This window comes from Tasmannia lanceolata, unplaced genomic scaffold (assembly GCF_043159265.1).
Source record: "Tasmannia lanceolata isolate RefF3 unplaced genomic scaffold, GAP_Taslan_0.1 ptg000001l, whole genome shotgun sequence".
Lineage (NCBI taxonomy): Eukaryota > Viridiplantae > Streptophyta > Magnoliopsida > Canellales > Winteraceae > Tasmannia > Tasmannia lanceolata.
In genome coordinates this window covers 638,847-663,064 of record NW_027518678.1, presented here as the reverse complement: position 1 = coordinate 663,064, position 24,218 = coordinate 638,847, and positions in this window count along the sequence as shown.

Genomic DNA, 24,218 nt, shown 5'->3' with positions numbered 1-24,218 from the left:
TCTCGTAACCAGGTAGCGAGTCTAGATTTCTGGTTAATTACGGGTCCTAGATCCCACATCTAGGTGGCGACTCTGTCAGTCTCTTTCGTGTGGAATTCGGATTGCCTTAGTGATCCCAAGTCCACAGGAAAGACGAATTCAAATCAATATTAAAATGCACACGCCAATCGCGTGGGAACGAGAGACCAAAGGAGAGCGCGCGGCGGCTCGCGCCCCGCCCCTCTCGCGGGATCATGTCCCACAGTCTGGCGACTCTGCTGGGGACCACCTAACTTCATTACAATTCCAAAGGATAACTCATTTGAATCTATTTTAACTGGCTCATGAAAACTCTATCTCTTTTATGCTTGTTAGATTAGTTTGTATGCTTTATTTTCTCATCACATATACTCAAACTTAATCTAACAAAACCTGAAGGCATCATAGATTGCGCGAACTTATTGCACACACTTACATCACTTTCATCTAAACCCCTGCATCACACACGCACACACGTCCTATTTTAGGAACCCGGAGTGTTATCTAGCATGGTTGACTGGGATTTCATCACCTGGTGCCTCTGTGCTAGAGAAGCATTCCACCCTTAGCCTAGTACCTTTATGGTACGTAAACGGATCTCTTGTTCACGTACTGATACGCCGGACACTGGTACAGTATATCGAACAGGGATTCGCGCTAAGGGAACTCTTGGCCTTACCCCTAGATTAACCCACACATGCATGTAGTATACGAACACATGTGCATCACGTGTGTGAGCCTAGTTTAGGATATCCTACCTATTTGTGTCTAGATTAGGCCGTAGACCATCTTCTAATGGCTACGATCGGTCCTAGGTACACAAACAAAGTCATGAGTCGAGATCCTCTCTCCACTCCGCTAGATTAGGATTAGGGTTGATGCCTTCAGGTAACACTGATAAAATGTGCAAAGATTAAAAAACTTTCCCTTTGGGGTTAGGATTTAAATCCCATTCATTTCCAAAGATCTCATAGGATTAGTCATTCATGATCCATCCGTTGAAAGCAATCTTATGCTATCTCATCTCATCTCGATCGTACGATTTTTAATCTTATATTATCTGATTCGATCGAGTATCCATACTTCCTTTATATTGGTAGGAACTCATCCTAATCTCATGTTCATGTAATCCTGATTATCCCTGTATCCTTTCTCCTGGCTTACAGACACCATGTCTACTCGTACAATTCTTGATTGGATCCGTGGTACATTAAGAGAATCCCATATCTATGCCATAAGTGAGCAAGAGAAAAATCTCTTCGGTTACGTGGCCACCATCAAGCTCGATTGGGGATTACTCTATGCTGCATCAGAGTGTTGGGATCCCGATCATCATGTCTTCCGTTTTGGCAACCAAGAAATGTGTCCCACCTTTGAAGAATGGTGTGCCTTATTGGAATATCCTGTAGATGGCCCTCTGGTGAAGCCATCTTACGTGTCGGATTATCGTCCTTTGTTCCTTCGCTTGATGAATAATCCAGATGAATCCATGAACTCTTTCATCAAAGACCAGGAAGTGTCCATGCAACAACTGATTGACATTTACCCTCCTGTTGGGCATATTGGTGCTGTTGATATTCAAAAAGCCCGAGGTCGCGCTCTGAGATTCTGCTCCTTTGCTAGGTTCCTCACTGTCCAGCCTTCTCGCTGTGCGTCAGCTGTTCTCTTGGACCTCGTTGATCAGATGGATCGTGGCGCCAATCCAATTCCTACTATGCTTGCAGAAACCTTCAATGGATTGGATGAGATGGCTCGTCTTCGTGCCAGCTCAGGTCCAGGCTCTTATGTTCGATCTTTTGTTGGGTCCTTCTCAGGATGTCCTGCATTACTTCACGTGTGGTTATGCCACAAGCTAAAAATTGCAGCTCCTGTGCATTTTGATCATACGTTATACACCTTCAGTGAATGGCGTCATGATGTTTCTTTCAATCATAAAGGCGATTGGGCTGAGTGGTTGAGTTCTCGCCATGAAGATCAGATTTATTGGCAAATCCCTGGAATCCAAGAAGCTGTCTTCAATACTGGAGAAGCTAACTACGTTCGCCTTCTTGGCCTCAAAAAGACTTCCTTTTATATTCCTGCCAGGATTCAGCGTCAGTATGGAAGGGAGCAATCCATTGTGCCTCCCCTTCGTCATTTCTATCCGCCTGAGGATCTCAAGCCCAAGATTGTCAAAGCCGTTTCATCTGCTTGGGATGTTCGAGTCATCAAATCTTTCAAGGAGTCAGTTGAGGAAGATAGTCGTCCAAAGAAGAAGTCTAGAAAGAGTGCTTAATGTCATGTTTTCTCTTATCAGTCTATCTTTGAAAGATCGAACCATGTACTCAAGCTTTAATGATCTATCAATAAAAGTTCACCTTTTTCTTTCAGTATCTTCGTCTATGCATACATCAGTGTCTACTTCTTTCTGATTTTAAATATGTCTTTCAAATATTACAGGGCCGTAGACACCATAGCTAACCCTAATACTCCTTGGGTTCGGGTCTCTTCTCGATTACAGAGGAAATCTGTATCCCCGCCACCTTCTCTGAGAACCCCAGCATCTCATTCTTTCCCGTCCTCATCCTCACCAATGGCAGAAAACCAGGACAGTCCTCCACTCGCTGCTATCACCGATACTCTTACCTTGATTCTCCGGCAGCTTCAAGAACTCAAGGAAGAGAACCAAGTTATCAAGGCTCAACTTTCTGAGAAGTTCGGACAATCGTTGTCCAAGGATAAAGGGCCTGTGCACCAAGCAGCTACTTCAGCAGCACCTGTCCAGCCAGTGTTCATCAATATCCATGATAAAACCGAAGAAGATTTGGAAAAAGAGCAGTATAGCGAGAATCGCAGTAGACCTTCTCAGTCCATGGTTGATAAGTCTGTTATGGAGAAATTAGAGACTCTTACCAGAAAAGTTCAAGACATTCAGTTTCAAGACCAGGGTAGTTTCAATCCCAGTGATCTTACTCTATTTCCCGAAATCCGCCTTCCTGCTAATTTTCAAATGCCCGATTTCGACAAATATGATGGTGTGGGTTGTCCAATCACACATTTACAAATGTTCACCATCATGTGTCAGCCTCAAGGCTTATCTCCTGAGCAAATGGCTCAATTGTTCCCAGTTTCCCTAACCAAGGTTGCTAGGAGATGGTTCATGGTCTTGGACAAGACTCGTTACAGGACATGGAAGGATATCGGCGAGCAATTCATCAGGCAGTTCAAATATGATGATGGGACAGAAATCACCAGAAAGGATTTAGAGAGAACAAAACAAGACTCGAGAGAATCCTTTCTGATTTTTGTGAAAAGATGGAGGAGAATAGCAGCTCAGATGATGGAGCGCCCGTCTGAGGAGGAGCAAGTCCAGATAATCATGAAAAATATTTCCCCCCAGCTCCAGTATCACATGTCATTGCAATACTATCCAGACTTCAAACACTTCATTGTGGCTGGCACCCAGATAGAGGAGGCTATGGCTCAAGGTGTATTCAACCGTAGCAACCCAAATCCTAGAGATTTCAAAAAATCCCCACCAGCCCAAGTCAGTAGTATCTCCCATTCCAATGCTCAATCCTCTAAATCCCAGGAACCTCTAGTAATGGACTATGCTCAACCTGCGACCGCACCTCGGCAACAAGCCCGGGTAGAATTTACTCCTCTTCCCATTCCATCTTCGGAGGTGCTTAAGCAGTGTCTGGCTTCAGGTCGCATAACCCTACCTGCCACCCGGCCTCCCCCCAATCCTTTACCTGCCAATTGGCGAGCCGACCTACACTGTGAGTATCACAGGGGTCCTGGTCATCTTACAGACAATTGCATCGCCTTGAAATTCAGAATCCAGAAACTTATTGATGAGAAAGTCATTGCATTCCAACCAAGACCCAATGTTACCCAAAACCCGCTACCTGGTCATGCTAATCCTCCCGCTGCCGTTAATGCCATAACCATAGGAGATCCTGAGTTTGACCCTCTCACCCTCATATGTGCTTTAGAACCCATTTCTGAACCCGAAATCATCTTCTGTGATGAATCATACCTGAGCGAGTCTGTACCTCCCTTGGTAATCACCTATGAGCCACAAGTCCCTCAAATTATCACCTATGGTGAGCCAGAATTGGATGAAGTCAGACATGTGACAAGGGGTGGAAGAATTTTCAAACCTGCTGAATTAAGAGTCGAAAATCCAGGGGCATTGGCTCGAGGAGAGGAGCCGCAATACGTGAAGGACCCAGATGATGAAGTTGTTCAGCAGTTGAAGAAAACTCAGGCTGTCATATCTGTTTGGGGGTTGTTGATAGCATCGAAGAAACACAGAGAGGCTGTGTTGAAAGAACTGAATACCACACAGGTGTCCTCAGAAATATCTCCAGAGCAACTAGCTGAAGTTGTCGCTCTGACACACGCCACCAGGGCCATTAGTTTCTCAGACCAGGAGCTGCCTCCTCAAGGTCGGAATCATGCTAGAGCTCTTCATGTCACTGTTGTTTGCGAAGGCAAGAAAGTACCGTCTGCGCTGGTAGATAATGGATCCGCGTTGAATGTATGTCCATTAAGAACTGCCATTACCTTGGGTTTCGGTCCCACTGATTTTGCCGAATCAACCCTTGGTATCCTCGCATATGACAATACCCGCAGAAATGTGGTCGGAGTCCTTACCACCAGGATCGTTATAGGCGGTCAAGAATTTGAGGTGGAATTTCAAGTTATTGATATCAAGGCCTCGTTCAATATACTTCTGGGACGACCCTGGTTGCATAAGGAAGGTGTTGTTGCCTCAACCCTTCATCAAAAACTGAAGTTCATTAAAGAAGGAAAATTGATCACTGTCAGAGGCGACGAAGAGCCAGAAATAGGGCAGATAACAGGAGAAACTCGGATTCTTCCAGTTACAAAAGCAGATGATTACAACTTGAATGGTTTCGCATTCGATGTTACTGCTATTTCCTATGAAGATGCCTCTCGGGAGGAGTTGTATTTGCCTTTTGCCATCAGTCCTGTGGTTGCCAAGATGATGAGAAAAATGAACTACTTTCCGGGTATGAATTTAGGCCGTGATCCAAGCAAAGCGTCTCACTGGCGCCCAATCAAAGCAAACTCTGGAGCTTTCGGTCTTGGGTATATACCTACTGAGGAGGAGGAGGAATCCATGAAAGAATTGTTGAAATTGAAGGAAGAAATCCGCCGCACTGGAAGGATACTCCCGATGACTCCATATTCCTTATCAATGAATGGTCACTTTATCAAAGAAGGTGAGACTTCTCCATACTATGGGTTTTCTGAACCATGGTATGACTCAGTAACAGGGATCATGATACCAGGTTTTGAAATATTCAGTGGCCTTGCTCTCCCAGAAACAGAACCGCCGGTATATTGTGTTGAAAAAACTGTTGAGGATTGGATAGTCTGCCTTGAGCCAGATATGTTGGGGTCTTTGTTCGAAGAAGATGTGCCTGATGTTGTTTGTCAGGAGTTGCCCGTTTTAGATCATTCTAAAAAGCAAGAAGAGACTGACTGTGAAGATGTGCTGGTGGCAGTTATTCAGAGTAATGATACCTTTACTGAACCTCAGAGTCAGATTGCACCTGCAACAGAAAATCTTTCAAACTGGAGTTCTGATGTTTTTCCACCTTATTATATTGCTAAGTCAAGTCTAGTCAAGTCGAGTGAATCGGTGTCAGTGCCTAGTCCAGGCGAGTCATTTTCTGAGTTTATTTACTATGTGAATCCTGAGCCTGTTCAGGATGAGTCCAATGATAATGATGTAACTTCTTTCAATTCAATGAAATCTGATTCTCAGTATGTCTCTGTGTTTGCTTCTGACTTTAATAATAATGATAACACTCCCTCCTCAGACGAGGAAGAGGGGATCGACGAAACTCCCTTTGAATTACAGCATATGCTCAAACAAGAGGAGGAGCGCCGAGCCCAGCCTCTTAAAGATGAAATCGAAATTATAAACATCGGAACAGAAGATTTAATACAGGAAATACGAATTGGAAATACTCTATCATCTGAAGAGCGCGATGAATTAATAAACCTACTTAAGGAATATAAAGAAGTTTTTGCCTGGTCCTACAAAGATATGCCCGGGTTGAGCGAAGACATTGTTCAACACAAGCTACCTTTGTTGCCTGGGATTAAACCTAAAAAGCAGAAGCTAAGGAGAATGAAGCCTGAGTGGGTCCTGAAAGTAGAAGAAGAGGTTACTAAGCAGTTGAATGCTGGATTTCTGCAAGTGGTGGAATATCCAGAATGGCTCGCAAATATAGTACCTGTACCAAAGAAAGATGGAAAGGTGAGAATGTGTGTAGATTTTAGGGATTTGAACAAGGCAAGTCCAAAAGATGATTTCCCTCTACCACATATCGATATCTTGGTGGACAATACGGCCGGGCATGAATTACTATCTTTCATGGATGGTTTCTCGGGCTACAATCAAATTAAGATGGCACCCGAGGACATGGCTAAGACCTCGTTCATTACACAATGGGGGACATATTGCTATCGGGTAATGCCATTTGGTCTTAAGAATGCTGGTGCGACGTATCAAAGAGCAGCTACAGCCTTACTCCATGACATGATACATAGAGAAGTCGAAGTTTATGTCGATGATATGATTGTAAAAGCTAGGGAAAGGAGGGATCACATCCCGAACCTCAAGAAGTTCTTTGAAAGAATACTCAAATACCAGCTTCGCCTGAATCCTAGCAAGTGTGTATTCGGGGTTACCTCTGGTAAGTTGTTAGGATTCATGGTGAGTCAAAGGGGTATAGAGGTGGATCCTCAGAAGATTAAGGCTATCCAGGAGATGCCGCCGCCTAGAACCGAGAAGGAAATTCGGGGATTCCTAGGAAGGATACAGTTCCTAAGGCGATTCATCGCTCATCTGACATCAACTTGTGAACCTATCTTTAAGCTCTTAAAGAAGAACTCTTCCAAAGAATGGACAGAGAAATGTCAGCAGGCCTTTGAAAAGATAAAGCAAAGTTTGTCTGAACCACCGATAGTAGCACCAGTGATACCGGGACATCCATTGCTGCTTTATTTGTCAGTAACAGAAACCACAATGGGTTGTATGTTAGCGCAGCAAGATCCAGAAACCAAGCATGAAAAGGCTGTGTATTATCTTAGCAAGAAGATGTTGGAGTATGAACAGAAGTATACTGTCCTAGAAAAAACCTGCTTAGCCTTGGTTTGGGCTACTCAGCGACTCAGGCATTACATTTTATCACATAAGGTCTTGCTCCTGTCAAGGATGGATCCTCTGAAATATCTCTTTGAAAAACCAGCCTTGACAGGCAGGACTGCCAGATGGTTATTGTTGTTGTCTGAGTTTGACATCACCCATGTAACCCAAAAATCAGTAAAGGGCCGAGTCATTGCTGAACAATTGGCAGAAGCACCCCGAGAAGAAAATCAGCCTTTCAAGACGATGTTCCCAGATGAAGAGATCATGATGGTAGAAGATGAATATCCAGAAACTGGTTGGATCCTCTATTTTGATGGAGCAGCAAACCAAACAGGGCAAGGAGTAGGGGCATTGCTTGTGTCACCCCGAAATGAGCATGTTCCCCTTGCAGTTAAGTTACAATTCAATTGCACCAACAATATGGCAGAGTATGAAGCATGCATTGTTGGGCTTGAGGCAGCATTGGCCTTAGGCATAGAGAATCTTGACGTATATGGAGATTCAATGTTAATCATTTGCCAAACCCAAGGAGAATGGAGAACCAAAGAAGAAAAGTTGCTGCCATATCATGAATACTTGGATATTCTCGCTAAGCAATTCCAGCACATCACTTTCAGTTATTTGCCAAGGTTGAAGAATAGATTCGCCGATGCCTTAGCGACGTTAGCTTCTATGATTGACATACCTCACAATATGAAAATGAGGCCCATCACGGTTCAAGAGCAATGGGCTCCTGCATATGTTGATGCTATAGAGATAGCTGCAAGATGTCCCGATGGTAAACCATGGTATACGGACATAAAGAACTACATCTCGGGCCAGGGGCATCCCAATGAGGCGTCGAATAAAGAGATAAGGACTTTGCAGAGATTGGCAACTAATTTTGTCATTTGTGGAGGAGAGTTATATCGACGGTCTTTCGATGGAATTCAACTCTTATGTGTCACTGAAGATCAGGCAGAAGAAATTCTCGCAGATGTTCATGAAGGGGTGTGTGGACCTCATATGAATGGGAAGATGTTGTCAAAGAAGATCCTACGTCTGGGGTACTATTGGCCAACATTGGAAGCAGATTGTCACACATTTGTGAAGAAATGCTATAAATGTCAGATACATGCGAATCTCATTCATGTACCACCTACCGAATTGCATTCTCTTACTTCTCCTTGGCCGTTTTCGGTATGGGGAATTGACATAATTGGCAAGATTTCCCCTAAGTCATCTAGTGGTCACGAGTACATACTCGTTGCAATTGACTACTTCACTAAGTGGGTTGAGGCCGCTTCTTATGCAAAGCTTACATCCGCATCAGTTGCTAAATTCATACGAACCAACATCATATGCAGATATGGAATTCCCCATGAACTTATCTCAGATAACGGATCTCATTTCAAGAAAGAAGTTATCACTCTTTGCGAAGAGTTCAAGATTAAGCATCATAAATCTTCACCTTATCGGCCGCAGACAAATGGAGCGGTGGAAGCTGCAAACAAAAATGTCAAGACTATCATTAGCAAGATGTCAGAAACTTATAAGGATTGGTCGAATAAGTTGCCGTACGCATTGTGGGCTTACAGAACATCAATTAGAGCTTCAACTGGGGCAACCCCTTACTCTCTTGTTTATGGTATGGAAGCAGTGCTACCTGTGGAGATCCGTGTACCTTCGCTCCGAGTATTGACTGAAGTCAAGTTGCCAGAAAATGAATGGGCAGACGCCAGATATAAAGAGCTGAACATGCTAGATGAAAAGAGGTTAAAAGCACTTTACCATGTGCAGGGTTATCAGCGCAGAATAGCCCGGGCTTTTAATAAAAAGGTTAAAATCAGAGATCTCGAAGAAGGCAATCTTGTTCTAAAAGAAAATCGAGCACCAGTGCTTGACCCAAGAGGCAAATTCAAGCCTAATTGGTCAGGGCCATACATCGTGGACCAAATCTTACCCGGAAAAGCCGTCAAGCTCCGTAATTTAAATGGAGAAATATTGCCGGAACCAACAAATCTTGATCAACTCAAGAGGTTCTATGCTTGAACACCAGAAGGCCGTCTTTTGGCCGAATAAAACCCAAATTCATAACCCAAAATCAAAAAATATATAACCTTTTGCAAACCCTTTCGAGCCTACATAAAATTTTCCTTCAAAACCCAATGTACTAGGGGCATTCCCCTGAACTACGCATGACCTGATTCCTACACTGGGATACGTAGGCAACCTGTTCACAGGTTCGGTCGAAACTCTTGCAAAACCTTAAGCCATTCTTTGAAAAGCTCTACCTCACCTGTAAAGTCCTTTTAGTGTTCAAAAAAAAAAAAAAAAAAAAAAAAAAAAAAAAAAAAAAAAAAAAAAAAAAAATGGAGCTTGAAAATCCGCTAGATTGAAAACCTGAAAAGGCGATCTAGGCAAAATTCAGGATCATTCCTCTGCTAAGTTGAAAACCTGAAAAGGCAGCTTAGGCAAAAGTTAAGGGGGTAGCCTGCTGAGTTGAAAACCTAAAAGGCGATTCAGGCAAAAGTTAAGGTTGAACGGTCCGCCAAGTTGAAAATCTAAAAAGGAATACTTGGTCGTGGTAAGATGGGGTTCACGCCAGAAGAATTACATCGACCTCTGAACTCTCAGTAGGTCAGGCAAAAATAACAATGATTCCCGAAACTAAGGGCATTAATTTCAAAACAATCCGAAAGTTGATAGAAGGATATATGAAGTATCACTGTCTTAAAAAATAAGTGAAGATGTTTATCAGTGGAGAAACATTCTTTAAAAGAGGCTAACCTAACCCAAAAGAAAATACTGATAAGTCAGAAGCATCACGAGATCACTTGAGTAATCTTTCTTATTTTGTCTTTTTATTACCAATGTCTGTGGTTCTATTTTTAGAAAAATTTACAAATGCTATTTTAAAGAATTGTTGTAGGGTGCAATCACTCTGAAGGCAGGTTCATTAACGGATTCCGAGAAACTTGGAAAAGGTGCGACTGTCACGAATGGTGAAAAATCGTTGCAAGAATGATCTCTGGTCAATGAATAGAAGAAGGTTAGAAGGCCTTAAACTGGGGCAGGTTGCTAATAAAGTGGCATCTCATATTCAAGCCTTGAAAGACCTTTGCTGCATGGGGGTATTGAATCATTTGCTTCCAAAATTGTTAATTGGAGATTCCAGTTCCCCCTTTCCTGATAATCTCTGTTATCATATACTCTCTGAGTCCATTTGAAAGTGGTCTTCTTTCTTTGAACATCATACAAATATGATATCTCATTTCCTTGGAACTCCGTAAAAATACGGTATTCCATTTTCTTCTAAGTCCATTCAAAAATGTTCTCTTATTCTCTTTGAGCATCATACAAATATGATACCTCATTTCCTTGGAATTCCGTAATTCATCAAATCCAATTCTACGTTAAATTCAAATTCCCAAAATTCATCAAGTCCAATTCTACGTCAAAATTCAAAATCCCAAAATTCATCAACTCCAATCCTACGTCAAATTCAAATTCCCCAAATTCATCAAATCCAATTCTACGTCAAATTCAAATTCATAAAAAAACCTCCAAATTCATTAATCTCAACCGAAGATTGAAGCCGTAAAAATACGGTATTTCATTCTGAGTCCATTAAAAAATGTTCTCTTATTCCCTTTGAGCATCATACAAATATGATACCTCATTTCCTTGGAACTCCGTAAAAATACGGTATTCCATTCTCTTCTAAGTCCATTCAAAAATGTTCTCTTATTCTCTTTGAGCATCATACAAATATGATACCTCATTTCCTTGGAACTCCGTAAAAAATACGGTATTCCATTCTCTTCTGAGTCCATTCAAAAATGTTCTCTTATTCTCTTTGAGCATCATACAAATATGATACCTCATTTCCTTGGAACTCCGTAAAAAATACGGTATTCCATTCTCTTCTGAGTCCATTCAAAAATGTTCTCTTATTCTCTTTGAGCATCATACAAATATGATACCTCATTTCTTTGGAACTCCGTAAAAATACGGTATTCCATTCTCTTCTGAGTCCATTCAAAAATGTTCTCTTATTCTCTTTGAGCATCATACAAATATGATACCTCATTTCCTTGGAACTCCGTAAAAAATACGGTGTTCCATTCTCTTCGAGTCCATACAACTACGTTCTCTTATTCTCTTTGAGCATCATACAAATATGATACCTCATTTCTTTGGAACTCCGTAAAAATACGGTATTCCATTCTCTTCAGGTCCATACAACTATGGTCTCTTACTCTCTTTGAGCATCATACAAATGTGATGTCTCATTTCCTTGGAAGCCGTAAAAATATGGTATTTCATTCTGAGTCCATTCAAAAATGGTCTTTTCTCTTTGAACATCATATAAATGTGATGTCGAGCGGCACCGCAGCGGGATTTTTTTTACTACATTCCAATTCTAGGACTTCGTTTTGGGTTTTACATTAGGTAGTAAATGCTTGCGTCTAGGTTCCGTAGAGTCTTTTGTCGATTAAAGCTACGCAAAATGGTTCTGTCATTTTGACTTTGGTATTCGATGACTACGTCATCTCTACCAAAGAGGGGCATCTGTAGACACCCCATTTTGCTCTGCTTTGATTAAAAAAGAAATTAGGGTTTCGCTGTCAATTTTTCAATGTTTTCTATTCCGGTGTTCGTCCCTTACGCTTTCTCAAATCTTTCTGGTCATTTCTGCATTGTTCTGATTTTTTCCGCTAAAGTGCGGAGAAGGGTTATTCGTGAGAATCCGAGCAAGGGAGAATTTGTACCCGTTTGGTGGGCCCGCATTGAACATTTGTTTAAAATTGAATCAACCGGGGGCCCACATTGTGGGGCCCATGTTGTGGGGCCCACGTTGTGGGGCCCGCGTTGTGGGGCCCACGTTGTGGGGCCCGCGTTGTGGGGCCCGCGTTGTGGGGCCCGCGTTGTGGGGCCTCAATGGGGCCTCTTGTGAGGCCTCTTATGAAGAGCAATGATGGTAGCTCTCCACTAAGACAACATGATGGGCCCTCCACTAAGAACAATAATGATGGATTCTCCACTAAGAAACATGATGGGCCCTCCACTAAGAACAATAATGATGGATTCTCCACTAAGAAACATGATGGGCCCTCCACTAAGAACAATAATGATGGATTCTCCACTAAGAAACATGATGGGCCCTCCACTAAGAACAATAATGATGGATTCTCCACTAAGAAACATGATGGGCCCTCCACTAAGAACAATAATGATGGATTCTCCACTAAGAGGGACAACATGATGAGCTCTCCACCAACATATCTCTCTCTCTCTCTTTCTCTCCCTATATATATCTTCCTTCCCATCCATAAAAGAAAAAGAGAGAAATTTATCTTCCATTATCTCTTTCTCTTCCATTATCTCTTCTAATCACTCCCTCCAATCCCTTTCCTCAATATATTCTTCCATCCCTCTCCCTAATATTCTTCTTCCATTATCTCTTCACTCCCTCAATCACTCCCTCTAAACACTCCAGAGAAAGCGAAAGACGGCGGAGCGGATCAGCGGCGGCAGGATTTTTTATATTTTTTTGGATTGGGCGGAGATCTTCACCACAGGTAGGTGCATTGTTCTCAAAATATTTCTGTATTTTTCCGAATTTTTCTGATTTTTTCCGCAAATTGTGTTTTAAAAATGGAAAACTCTTCAAAAAACATCTTTTGACGAAGAAAAATTAAATTATATACCAAACAGATTCTAAAATTAATGAAATTTCGTGGGAAAATAATATGTTACTGATTCATTTTACCATGAATTTATAAAGATTTTTGGAGTTTATTTGGTATATTATTTAATATTTTCTTTGAAACTTATCAGATTTTAGGAGAATTTTTACTAACATCAGATCATCATTAAAATTCATAAAATTTTTACAGTAGTCTTATCTTGCATATTACTTGTTACTGTAAAAGTTTCGTGTTATTTGGATCTGTTTTAATATGGGATGTAGTGTTAATTTATAATCTGGTCTGGAAATTGTAAAATCCGAAATTGGTAGTAAATAATTTCTAAAATTCATGAAAATCTCACTGCATGCTATTGTGATTCATATAGTATTTCTGTAGAAATTTCATAGAATTTAGAGTTGTATTTCTACTAGTTTATGTGTTAATTGTGCAATCTGGACATTTAATGGATTAATCAAGATTAAATGTGAATTTAATGTAAAAATATGCAAAACTCATCCTGTAAGCTACATACATTTTCATCTTGCTGCTGTAGAAATTTCAAATCATTTCGAATTTATTTGCAACAATTTCACTTGTAAAACCGCTCATATGCTTAAAATTGATAAAATCCATGGAAAATTCGAAATTAATTGAAAATCATATAAAAATTCCTAAAGAACTTTAAAATTCTGTCACATGTTCACTCCTTAATCCATTAAAACAGAAATTTTAGGATCTTTAGATTTTCCTGGAAAAATGGCCAGTGCATCCATAATCGTATCCCAATTGCAACTTGATCTTTGACAATTTGAATATTTAAGTTATAGCATGTTGTTGGCTCCGAGGTTATTGTCCACGGAAATCCTGAGATTCTGCCAGGCAATAAGATGCTATAACCTAAGTATTAAATTGCACAAGGAAAGAGCGCACGATTCCCTCCTTTGGATGCCATTCAAGGCCGAAATTGGTGAACCCTAGAACCATTGGTAATCCTTAAATGTCTAGAAACTGAAAATCTTCGAAATCTGAAACTCATTAACCTCGAGAACTTAAATCGATTTATCTTGTGTCTTTCGGAACCATTGGATTATGGTTTCCAATCTAAGAACCATTAGAGCCCAATTTAGGAACACTGGTGTCGTGCCGTGTCCTAGGTTTTAGGGAGTCCTAGAGTTAGGAGTCCAGCCTCATCACGGACGCTTGCTATGAATAGCAACCGTACCATAGGTCTAGTTACACTAGTCACCCAATCTTTCCTTAAGACAAGCCTAGTAAACTAGGATGTAGGCAAACCTGCATTAGTCTAAGGAACAACTTGCATTTAGATAAGAATCATACAGCATCTTAGATGAAATCCTAAGATAATAAAATCCTCAACTTGAATTAAATAACTACTTTTAAAACTGTTGAAACAGTCAAATCCGTTTAAGTCGGTGTCCTAGTTGAGTTAGGCATAAGTAGCTTAGCTTAGGTGCACCGAACTACGTCGACTCTGATCCCAGTGAGGCTTGGGTACGTAGGCAGCTTGGATGTCTGACGGCATACCACCCGCGAGTCGGCACCACAACAAATTGTGGTGTTTTGTATATTAATTTTCTTGTAAATACTTAATCAAATCAGTTAGGGTTTTCCATGAAATTAGAATTCTAGGAGAACTTTCACGTAGAATGAATCCAGACAAATTAATAAATCAAGATACACATCTAGGATTCACATTGAAATTAGATTCTAGGATGCATGTCACTTAGTTCGCACATTAACATAGAGTTGAATGAGCCATTTAAAATAAATTTAAAAGAGTTAGCTTTTGGAATCGAAGACCGATTATCGGGCAGGAATGGTGCATGTGGCGGATAACTCCCCATACCTTCCATTCTCGTAACCAGGTAGCGAGTCTAGATTTCTGGTTAATTACGGGTCCTAGATCCCACATCTAGGTGGCGACTCTGTCAGTCTCTTTCGTGTGGAATTCGGATTGCCTTAGTGATCCCAAGTCCACAGGAAAGACGAATTCAAATCAATATTAAAATGCACACGCCAATCGCGTGGGAACGAGAGACCAAAGGAGAGCGCGCGGCGGCTCGCGCCCCGCCCCTCTCGCGGGATCATGTCCCACAGTTTTAAACTACACTTCGACACCTTCGAAATGGAATAAATTTTAATGAATTCCGAGTTGAATTGAGTGAGTTATGGTCAATCAATCGGAGGTAGGTCTGTAAAATGCTAGACCAAAGCGCGAGCCTAACTATTTCCATCATAACTCTCAAAATACTTGAAGTTTTTCATCTCCGTTTCTTCCGTTTTAAACTACACTTCGACACCTTCGATATGGAATAAATTTCAATGAATTCCGAGTTGAATTGAGTGAGTTATGGTCAATAATTCGGAGGTAGGTCTGTAAAATGCTAGACCAAAGCGCGAGTCTAACTATTTCCATCATAACTCACAAAATACTTGGAGTTTTTCATCTCCGTTTCTTCCGTCTTAATCTACACTTCGACATCTTCGAAATGGAATAAATTTCAATGAATTCCGAGTTGAATTGAGTGAGTTATGGTCAATAATTCGGAGGTATGTCTGTAAAATGCTAGACCAAAGTGCGAGTCTAACTATTTCCATCATAACTCACAAAATACTTGAAGTTTTTCCTCTCCGATTCTTCCGTTTTAAACTACACTTCGACACCTTCGAAATGGAATAAATTTAAATGAATTCCGAGTTTAATTGAGTGAGTTATGGTCAATCAATCGGAGGTAGGTCTGTAAAATGCTAGACCAAAGCGCGAGTCTAACAATTTCCATCATAACTCTCAAAATACTTGAAGTTTTGCATCTCCGTTTCTTCCGTTTTAAACTACACGTCGACACCTTCAAAATGGAATAAATTTCAATGAATTCCGAGTTGAATTGAGTGAGTTATGGTCAATAATTCGGAGGTAGGTCTGTAAAATGCTAGACCAAAGCGCGAGTCTAACTATTTCTGTCATAACTCACAACATACTTGAAGTTTTTCACCTCCGTGTCTTCCGTCTTAAACTACACTTCGACACCTTCGAAATGGAATAAATTTTAATGAATTCCGAGTGGAATTGAGTGAGTTATGGTCAATCAATCGGAGGTAGGTCTGTAAAATCCTAGACCAAAGCGCGAGTCTAACTATTTCTATCATAACTCTCAAAATACTTGAAGTTTTCCATCTCCGTTTCTTCCGTTTTAAACTACACTTCGACACCTTCGAAATGGAATAAATTTCAATGAATTCCGAGTGGAATTGAGTGAGTTATGGTCAATCAATCGGAGGTAGGTCTGTAAAATGCTAGACCAAAGCGCGAGTCTAACTATTTCCATCATAACTCTCAAAATACTTGAAGTTTTTCATCTCCGTTTCTTTCGTTTTAAACTACACTTTGACACCTTCGAAATGGAATAAATGTTAATGAATTCCGAGTTGAATTAAGTGAGTTATGGTCAATAGTTCAGAGGTAGGTCTGTAAAATGCTAGACCAAAGCGCAAGTCTAACAATTTCTACCACAACTCTCAAAATACTTGGAGTTTTTCATCTCCGTTTCTTCCGTTTTAAACTACACATTGACACCTTCGAAATGGAATAAATTTCAATGAATTCCGAGTTGAATTGAGTGAGTTATGGTCAATCAATCGGAGGTAGGTCTGTAAAATGTTAGACCAAAGCGCGAGTCTAACAATTTCTATCATAACTCTCAAAATACTTGGAGTTTTTCATCTCCGTTTCTTCCGTTTTAAACTACACTTTGACACCTTCGAACTGGAATAAATTTCAATGAATTCCAAGTTGAAATGAGTGACTTATGGTCAATCAATCGGAGGTTGGTCTCTAAAATGCTAGACCAAAGCGCGAGTCTAACTATTTCCATCGTAACTCTCAAAATACTTGGAGTTTTTCCTCTCCGATTCTTCCGTTTTAAACTACACTTCGACACCTTCGAAATGGAATAAATTTTAATGAATTCCGAGTTGAATTGAGTGAGTTATGGTCAATCAATCGGATGTAGGTCTGTAAAATGCTAGACCAAAGCGCGAGTCTAACAATTTCCATCATAACTCTCAAAATACTTGAAGTTTTTCATCTCCGTTTCTTCCGTTTTAAACTACACTTCGACACCTTCAAAATGGAATAAATTTCAATGAATTCCGAGTTGAATTGAGTGAGTTATGGTCAATAATTCGGAGGTAGGTCTGTAAAATGCTAGACCAAAGCGCGAGTCTAACTATTTCTGTCATAACTCACAACATACTTGAAGTTTTTCACCTCCGTGTCTTCCGTCTTAAACTACACTTCGTCACCTTCGAAATGGAATAAATTTTAATGAATTCCGAGTAGAATTGAGTGAGTTATGGTCAATCAATCGGAGGTAGGTCTGTAAAATCCTAGACCAAAGCGCGAGTCTAACTATTTCTATCATAACTCTCAAAATACTTGAAGTTTTCCATCTCCGTTTCTTCCGTTTTAAACTACACTTCGACACCTTCGAAATGGAATAAATTTCAATGAATTCCGAGTGGAATTGAGTGAGTTATGGTCAATCAATCGGAGGTAGGTCTGTAAAATGCTAGACCAAAGCGCGAGTCTAACTATTTCCATCATAACTCTCAAAATACTTGAAGTTTTTCATCTCCGTTTCTTTCGTTTTAAACTACACTTTGACACCTTCGAAATGGAATAAATGTTAATGAATTCTGAGTTGAATTAAGTGAGTTATGGTCAATAGTTCAGAGGTAGGTCTGTAAAATGCTAGACCAAAGCGCAAGTCTAACAATTTCTACCACAACTCTCAAAATACTTGGAGTTTTTCATCTCCGTTTCTTCCGTTTTAAACTACACATTGACACCTTCGAAATGGAATAAATTTCAATGAATTCCGAGTTGAATTGAGTGAGTTATATGGTCAATCAATCGGAGGTAGGTCTGTAAAATGTTAGACCAAAGCGCGAGTCTAACAATTTCTATCATAACTCTCAAAATACTTGGAGTTTTTCATCGCCGTTTCTTCCGTTTTAAACTACACTTTGACACCTTCGAACTGGAATAAATTTCAATGAATTCCAAGTTGAAATGAGTGACTTATGGTCAATCAATCGGAGGTTGGTCTCTAAAATGCTAGACCAAAGCGCGAGTCTAACTATTTCCATCGTAACTCTCAAAATACTTGGAGTTTTTCCTCTCCGATTCTTCCGTTTTAAACTACACTTCGACACCTTCGAAATGGAATAAATTTTAATGAATTCCGAGTTGAATTGAGTGAGTTATGGTCAATCAATCGGAGTTAGGTCTGTAAAATGCTAGACCAAAGCGCGAGTCTAACTATATCCATCATAACTCTCAAAATACTTGAAGTTTTTCATCTCCGTTTCTTCCGTTTCAAAATACACTTCGACACCTTCGATATGGAATAAATTTCAATGAATTCCGAGTTGAATTGAGTGAGTTATGGTCAATAACTCGGAGGTAGGTCTGTAAAATGCTAAACCAAAGCGCGACTCTAACTATTTCCATCATAACTCACAAAATACTTGGAGTTTTTCATCTCCGTTTCTTCCGTCTTAAACTACACTTCGACACCTTCGAAATGGAATAAATTTTAATGAATTCCGAGTTGAAATGAGTGAGTTATGGTCAATCAATCGGAGGTAGGTCTGTAAAATGCTAGACCAAAGCGCGAGTCTTACTATTTCCATCATAACTCTCAAAATACTTGGAGTTCTCCATCTCCGTTTCTTCCGTTTTAAACTACACTTCGACACTTTTGAAATGGAATAAATTTCAGTGAATTCCGAGTTGAATTGAGTGAGTTATGGTCAATCAATCGGAGGTAGGTTTGTAAAATGCTAGACCAAAGCGCAAGTCTAACTATTTCCATCATAACTCTCTAAATACTTGGAGTTTTTCATCATCGTTTCTTCCGTTTTAAACTACACTTCGACACCTCGGAAATGGAATAAATTTCAATGAATTCCGAGTTGAAATGAGTGACTTATGCTCAATCAATAGGAGGAAGGTCTCTAAAATGCTAGACCAAAGCGCGAGTCTAACTATTTCCATCATAACTCTCAAAATACTTGAAGTTTTTCATCTCCGTTTCTTCCGTTTCAAAATACACTTCGACACCTTCGATATGGAATAAATTTCAATGAATTCCGAGTTGAATTGAGTGAGTTATGGTCAATAACTCGGAGGTAGGTCTGTAAAATGCTAAACCAAAGCGCGACTCTAACTATTTCCATCATAACTCACAAAATACTTGGAGTTTTTCATCTCCGTTTCTTCCGTCTTAAACTACACTTCGACACCTTCGAAATGGAATAAATTTTAATGAATTCCGAGTTGAAATGAGTGAGTTATGGTCAATCAATCGGAGGTAGGTCTGTAAAATGCTAGACCAAAGCGCGAGTCTTACTATTTCCATCATAACTCTCAAAATACTTGGAGTTCTCCATCTCCGTTTCTTCCGTTTTAAACTACACTTCGACACTTTTGAAATGGAATAAATTTCAGTGAATTCCGAGTTGAATTGTGTTAGTTATGGTCAATAATTCGGATGTAGGTCGGTAAAACGCTAGACCAAAGCGCGAGTCTAACAATTTCTATCATAACTCTCAAAATACTTGGAGTTTTTCATCTCCGTTTCTTCCGTTTTAAGCTACACTTTGACACCTTCGAAATGAAATAAATTTCAACGAATTCCGAGTTGAAATGAGTGACTTATGGTCAATCAATCGGAGGTAGGTCTCTAAAATGCTAGACCAAAGCGCGAGTCTAACTATTTCCATCATACCTCTCAAAATACTTAGAGTTTTTCATCTCCGTTTCTTCCGTTTTAAACTACAGTTCGACACCTTCGAAATGGAATAAATTTTAATGAATTCCGAGTGGAATTGAGTGAGTTATGGTCAATCAATCGGAGGTAGGTCTGTAAAATGCTAGACCAAAGCGCGAGTCTTACTATTTCCATCATAACTCTCAAAATACTTGGAGTTTTCCATCTCCGTTTCTCCGTTTTAAACTACACTTCGACACCTTCGAAATGGAATAAATTTCAGTGAATTCCGAGTTGAATTGAGTGAGTTATGGTCAATCAATCGGAGGTAGGTCTGTAAAATGCTAGACCAAAGCGCGAGTCTAACTATTTCCATCATAACTCTCAAAATACTTGGAGTTTTTCATCTCCGTTTCTTCCATTTTAAACTACACTTCGACACCTTCGAAATGGAATAAATTTTAATGAATTCCGAGTGGAATTGACTGAGTTATGGTCAATCAATCGGAGGTAGGTCTGTAAAATGCTAGACCAAAGCGCGAGTCTAACTATTTCCATCATAACTCTCAAAATACTTGAAGTTTTTCATCTCCGTTTCTTTCGTTTTAAACTACACTTTGACACCTTCGAAATGGAATAAATGTTAATGAATTCCGAGTTGAATTAAGTGAGTTATGGTCAATAGTTCAGAGGTAGGTCTGTAAAATGCTAGACCAAAGTGCAAGTCTAACAATTTCTATCATAACTCTCAAAATACTTGTAGTTTTTCATCTCCGTTTCTTCCGTTTTAAACTACACATTGACACCTTCGAAATGGAATAAATTTCAATGAATTCCGAGTTGAATTGAGTGAGTTATGGTCAATCAATCGGAGGTAGGTCTGTAAAATGTTAAACCAAAGCGCGAGTCTAACAATTTCTATCATAACTCTCAAAATACTTGGAGTTTTTCATCTCCGTTTCTTCCATTTTAAACTACACTTTGACACCTTCGAACTGGAATAAATTTCAATGAATTCCAAGTTGAAATGAGTGACTTATGGTCAATCAATCGGAGGTTGGTCTCTAAAATGCTAGACCAAAGCGCGAGTCTAACTATTTCCATCGTAACTCTCAAAATACTTGGAGTTTTTCCTCTCCGATTCTTCCGTTTTAAACTACACTTCGACACCTTCGAAATGGAATAAATTTTAATGAATTCCGAGTTGAATTGAGTGAGTTATGGTCAATCAATCGGAGGTAGGTCTGTAAAATGCTAGACCAAAGCGCGAGTCTAACTATTTCCATCATAACTCTCAAAATACTTGAAGTTTTTCATCTCCGTTTCTTCCGTTTTAAACTACACTTCGACACCTTCGATATGGAATAAATTTCAATGAATTCCGAGTTGAATTGAGTGAGTTATGGTCAATAATTCGGAGGTAGGTCTGTAAAATGCTAAACCAAAGCGCGACTCTAACTATTTCCATCATAACTCACAAAATACTTGGAGTTTTTCATCTCCGTTTCTTCCGTCTTAAACTACACTTCGACACCTTCGAAATGGAACAAATTTTAATGAATTCCGAGTTGAAATGAGTGAGTTATAGTCAATCAATCGGAGGTAGGTCTGTAAAATGCTACACCAAAGAGCGAGTCCTACTATTTCCATCATAACTCTCAAAATACTTGGAGTTCTCCATCTCCGTTTCTTCGGTTTTAAACTACACTTCGACACCTTCGAAATGGAATAAATTTCAGTGAATTCCGAGTTGAATTGAGTGAGTTATGATCAATCAATCGGAGGTAGGTCTGTAAAATGCTAGACAAAAGCGCAAGTCTAACTATTTCCATCATAACTCTCTAAATACTTGGAGTTTTTCATCATCGTTTCTTCCGTTTTAAACTACATTTCGACACCTCGGAAATGGAATAAATTTCAATGAATTCCGAGTTGAAATGAGTGACTTATGCTCAATCAATAGGAGGAAGGTCTCTAAAATGCTAGACCAAAGCGCGAGTCTAACTATTTCCATCGTAAATCTCAAAATACTTGGAGTTTTTCGTCTCCGTTTCTTCCGTTTTAAACTACACTTCGACACCTTCGAAATGGAATAAAATTTCAATGAATTCTGAGTTGAATTGTGTGAGTTATGGTCAATAATTCGGATGTAGGTCTGTAAAATGCTAGACCAAAGCGCGAGTCTAACAATTTCTATCATAACTCTCAAAATACTTGGAGTTTTTCATCTCCGTTTCTTTCGTTTTAAACTACAGTTCGACACCTTCGAAATGGAATAAATTTCAATGAATTCCGAGTTGAATTAAGTGAGTTATGGTCAATAATTCGGATGTAGGTCTGTAAAATGCTACACCTAAGCGCGAGTCTAACTATTTCCATCATAACTCTCAAAATACTTGGAGTTTTTCATCTCTGTTTCTTCCGTTTTAAACTACACTTCGACACCTTCGAAATGGAATAAATTTCAATGAATTCCGAGTTGAATTGAGTGAGTTATGGTCAATCAATCGGAGGTAGATCAGTAAAATGCTAGTCCAAAGCGCGAGTCTAACTATTTCCATCATAACTGTCAAAATACATTGAGTTTTTCATCTCCGTTTCTTCCGTTTTAAACGACTCTTCGACACCTTCGAAATGGAATAAATTTCAATCAAATTCCGAGTTCAATTGAGTGACTTATGGTCATCAATCGGAGGTAGGTCTGTAAAATGCTAGACCAAATCGCGAGTCTAACTATTTCCATCATAACTCTCAAAATACATGGAGTTTTTCATCTCCGTTTCTTCCGTTTTAAACTACTCTTCGACACCTTCGAAATGGAATAAATTTCAATCAAATTCCGAGTTGAATTGAGTGACTTATGGTCATCAATCGGAGGTAGGTCTGTAAAATGCTAGACGAAAGCGCAAGTCTAACAATTTCCATCATAACTCTCAAAATACTTAGAGTTTTTCATCTCCGTTTCTTCCGTTTTAAACTACTCTTCGACATCTTCGAAATTGAATAAATTTCAATGAATTCCGAGTTGAAATGAGTGACTTATGGTCAATCAATCGGAGGTAGGTCTCTAAAATGGTAGACCAAAGCGCGAGTCAACCTATTTCCATCATAACTCTCAAAATACTTGGAGTTTTTCTTCTCCGTTTCTTTCGTTTTAAACTACAGTTCGACACCTTCGAAATGGAATAAATTTCAATGAATTCCGAGTTGAATTGAGTGAGTTATGGTCAATAATTCGGATGTATGTCTGTAAAATGCTACACCTAAGCGCGAGTCTAACTATTTCCATCATAACTCTCAAAATACTTGAAGTTTTTCATCTCCGTTTCTTCCGTTTTAAACTACATTTCGACACTTTCGAAATGGAATAAATTTCAATGAATTCCGAGTTGAAATGAGTGACTTATGGTCAATCAATCGGAGGTAGGTCTGTAAAATGCTAGACCAAAGCGCGAGTCTAACTATTTCCATCATAACTCTCAAAATACTTGGAGTTTTTCATATCCGTTTCTTCCGTTTTAAACTACTCTTCGACACCTTCAAAATGGAATAAATTTCAATGAATTCCGAGTTGAAATGAGTGACTTATGGTCAATCAATCGGAGGTAGGTCTGTAAAATGCTAGACCAAAGTGTGAGTCTAACTATTTCCATCATAACTCTCAAAATACATGGAGTTTTTTATCTTCGTTTCTTCCGTTTTAAACTACACTTCGACACCTTCGAAATGAAATAAATTTCAATGAATTCCGAGTTGAATTGAGTGAGTTATGGTCAATCAATCGGAGGTAGGTCTGTAAATTGCTAGACCAAAGCGCAAGTCTAACTATTTCCATCATAACTCTCAAAATACTTGGAGTTTTTCATCTTCGTTTCTTTCGTTTTAAACTACAGTTCGACACCTACGAAATGGAATAAATTTCAATGAATTCCGAGTTGAATTGAGTGAGTTATGGTCAATAATTCGGATGTAGGTCTGTAAAATGCTACACCTAAGCGCGAGTCTAACTATTTCCATCATAACTCTCAAAATACTTGAAGTTTTTTATCTCCGTTTCTTCCGTTTTAAACTACACTTCGACACCTTCGAAATGGAATAAATTTCAATGAATTCCGAGTTGAAATGAGTGACTTATGGTCAATCAATCGGAGGTAGGTCTGTAAAATGCTAGACCAAAGCGCGAGTCTAACTATTTCCATCATAACTCTCAAAATACGTGGAGTTTTTCATCTCCGTTTCTTCCGTTTTAAACTACTCTTCGACACCTTCGAAATGGAATAAATTTCAATCAAATTCCGAGTTGAATTGAGTGACTTATGGTCATCAATCGGAGGTAGGTCTGTAAAATGCTAGACCAAAGCGCGAGTCTAACTATTTCCATCATAACTCCCAAAATACATGATGTTTTTCATCTCCGTTTCTTCCATTTTAACCTACACTTCGACACCTTCGAAATGGAATAAATTTCAAATGCATTCCGAGTTGAATTTAGTGAGTTATGGTCAATCAATCGGAGGTGGGTCTGTAAAATGCTAGACCAAAGCGCGAGTCTAACTA